This window comes from Idiotropiscis lumnitzeri, unplaced genomic scaffold (genome assembly GCF_059441095.1).
Source record: "Idiotropiscis lumnitzeri isolate Australia: NSW breed Sydney's pygmy pipehorse unplaced genomic scaffold, RoL_Ilum_1.0 HiC_scaffold_171, whole genome shotgun sequence".
Taxonomy (NCBI): domain Eukaryota; kingdom Metazoa; phylum Chordata; class Actinopteri; order Syngnathiformes; family Syngnathidae; genus Idiotropiscis; species Idiotropiscis lumnitzeri.
In genome coordinates this window covers 373,422-377,221 of record NW_028283709.1, presented here as the reverse complement: position 1 = coordinate 377,221, position 3,800 = coordinate 373,422, and positions in this window count along the sequence as shown.

The window sequence follows — 3,800 nt, the reverse complement described above, 5'->3', positions numbered from 1 at the left end:
CGAACCAGACTAGCAGGTTGGCTACAACCCGTGCTAACAGTCGTGTCCGCCACGTTTACGCTTACCACATTACTCTGCTCTAGCTGGCGGACACGTCCCTCTAGCAGGGAGAGTCTTTCCATGAGAATGGTGCAAGTGTTGCATGTGGTGGTGCACGAAACCATAGTTGCGTTTACTCGCCCGGTGGATAAAAGCGGAGGAAAAGATGTCGCGCCGAAAGTGACGTCCTGTCGCGCCGAGTGTTGCAATATTAGGACAGAAAAAAGACGCTGTTGAATTTGACCTATTCGCAGTTCGAGCAGGTGCTTAACGCTGGAGAATATCACCACTTCGAAGTTCAAACTGCTGTTGAAACGGATGGGTAAGTGTTTTTCGTTTGTTTTTATTCAAAACATGCCTCGAGTGCATTTGTTCATGGTTAGAGATAGTTGTGTGGAAAACACTATACAAAGTAGCACCATGGATGTGGGCCTACAACACTGGCCTAGCAAACATGTGCTCCTACATCGACATAATTGACGAGCTCCAGTTAAGCATTGAATAATTATAAAACGTCATGGTGCTTTTACTCATTTAAAGAACTAAACCGACGCGTATTGTCATCCGGTGGTCAGGTTTGCATTGAATGTGAGCACGAGGGACGCTAGCTTGTTGCGTTAGCTTTGCGGAGCTAACAGCTTGCACTTTTGTTATAGAACAACAGAATGCAAGTACCATGATAATTTCTGTCATTAATTTTTGTGTAAGACACGATGTTCACTGGTTAATTACATGATTCTTAAAGCAAAGGTTACTGTGAATGCAATTTTGGTAAGATTTTTGTAGTCACACTGCATAAATCTGTCTGTGTCTGTTGTTTAAACTTCAATATAAACTATTATGGTTGAAATCGTTAATTGGGATGGAGGGATTGATATTTTTTTTAATTTATAATTTATTTTTCTTACGCTGATATTGTTAAAACTCCATTTAGCCTATAGTATGAATAATTATCAACACAAAACTGTCTTTTTTCTTTATAGAATAAACAATGCCTTCCCTGAGATGCAGGAAGTCCCCAAAGCAGGATACTATTGAACATGCAGTCAAGGGTCTGGACAAGACTGCAGAGTTAGAAGCGAAGTATATAAACTCATTTAAAGGTATGATGTTAACGCTTTTGCTAAGATATATTATTGTTTTCTGATAACCAAGCTGACATCGTTTTTTAAGTGGTTATTTTACATTAAGAGTGTCTTGACCTTTTCTTTTGCCACAATTTGCCACTTTTGTCAGTTTCAAGTTATTTCAGTGAGCGTGAAACCTGATGGTAGGAGTTCTATCTAAATTAAGGCTGTACTTGATGACGCCCTCCGGCATTTTTATACCACAATAGACCGGTTAACAAGTCTGATTTTGATAGTCTAGTGTAAAGCACGTAATACGTCACAGACATCACGTGACGCGATCCAATATGACTGTGTACAGTGGATGTCATTGTTTTGAAACTAAATAAACTTAAAGTTTTTTTTTTTACGTAACCAGGTGCCATTGACATTTGTACTTTCAGTCCTAATACATACTGGCTAATGCAATGCTGGAAAATGAATTTTGGCTGGTCTGTTCCTTTAAAATCATAAAGAAGGGCTCTGCTCTATCCCTCACAAGAAGCAATGTTTCAAACCACCCTACATTAGTATAGTGGCCCAAATGAATACGATGACTCCTTATTTGTGTGCTTAAAAATATTACGAAGCTAACTTGATTTCCCTGTTAACTAGGTCGAGGAGTATTTACCAAGGCCCCTTTCAGGAAAGACGACTTTATTCTTTATTATGGAGTACAGAGGAAAATTGATAGATTCTGATGAATCTCAACGCAGGAAGATGGATGGAAGAGGCACTGTCTTTTTGTTTGACTTCCGCCGGCAAGAAAAAACTTGGAGGTGAGGCTAAGATTGAGATGTTATCTTATTTTTGTTTTTATTTAAAAAAATAAACACATACTCATCCCATAAGTGTTAGGGGAAAAATCATTCTCTAAGCAAAAATGTATAATTACTTTTATTCATGCGTTGAATCTTTACAAATGAAAATATAGACCTGAAGTCTCAAAGACAAGCTGTTAATAGGGTCTGATTCCAATAGTAATTTCTTGTATGATTTGATTTAGAAGATTTAAAAATTGTGGATTTCCTATTTTTATGTTTTGTGTACACAAGATTGTCTCAAAGATTAATTTCTGACATTGATTGAATAATTTTTTTTTTTTTTTTTTAAATCTATTTTAAGTGTTGATGCAGCTCAAGAAGATGGCAGTCTGGGAAGACTGGTTAATGATGACCACATGCACCCCAACTGTAAAATGAAGAAGATGACAACAGAGGACTGACCACACCTCTGTCTGTTTGCGCTCCGAGACATTGATGTTGGCGAAGAAATAACTTAAGACTATGGACCAGCTGACTGGCCTTGGAGAACACAGGTTTGTAAGATGCATCTTTAAGTACAATAACAGAGCCCACTTGTGGTGTTCTGGTGATGTAGTTTCCAATTAGTTTGGCAATCTAATAAATGTATGTGAGGTTTCTATGGAAGTTGAACATGCTGACTGACTGGGGGAGTTCTCCATTGTCCACTATCTGTAATTCAAATTTGTGGGTCTGAGTCAAAGTTTGGCTCTGCAGGAACAACGAACTGGTCAGGGAGTGACAGTATTACAAAGTTCTGCATTACTCCTTTCTGGGCGGTGGCCCTGTTAGGCCATCATATGCCATATTGCAAATATCCCCATTGTGGGACTAATAAAGGACATCTTTATGTTGTGGTTTCCCTACCAGAACCAGCACCAACCCTTTATATTCATGATATAAAACACTGTTTCAATTTGATATTTAGCCTTTCTATACTGTCAAAATAGAAGACCCCAGGCTTTCCTGCGCTCCCTTGCCCAATTGGTGGTGTTCAGGAGACAACCTGGGACTGAAATATCAGTCACAACCAGTGTTGTTTTCGTCACTGATGACTATGACGAAAATACTTCGTTAACGCCCCTTTTTTAATGACGATGACAAGCTAAACGAGGTTCTTTTATGACGAAAACATGACGTGATGTACATGAATTTTTTTCGTTGACGAGACAAAATTGTTAGCATGTGGTTCATAAATTATTTTATGTTGCTTTTAGTGAAATAAAGCCACAACAGTTGCCCAACAAAATGTTTTGCTTCTCGGCTTATTTTGGAGCAGTGAGCATTGATTCCACTGTTGCCACTTTTTTCTGTTTGTAATGAAGAATCCTTAGTAGTCCATCCAAAAGTCTTTGTTATTGGGTGGAAACCTTGAATGCCTTGTTTTAACTCAAATGGACTTAAACCCATCCATCCATCCATCCATCCGTTATCTGTACCGCTTCTCCTCACTAGGGTCGCGGGGGGTGTTGGAGCCTATCCCAGCTGTCTTCGGCAGTAGGCGAGGTACACCCTGAATTGGTGTCCAGCCAATCGCAGGGCATACATAGATGAACAACCATCCACGCTCACACTCATGCCTAGGGGCAATTAGAGTGTCCAAGCAACTTGCCATGCATGTTTTAAGAATATGGGAAGAAACCGTATTACCCAGAGGAAACCCACGCAGACACAGGGAGAACATGCAAACTCCACTCAGGAAGGCCGGAGCCAGAATCGTACCTACGACCTCAATATTGTGAGGCCATCATGCTAACCAGTTGGGCCACCGTGCCGCTTGGACTAAAACCTTTGTGAATAAATTGACGAAAACTAGGGTAAAACTTTTTTTGCGTTTCCGTCGACTAAAACT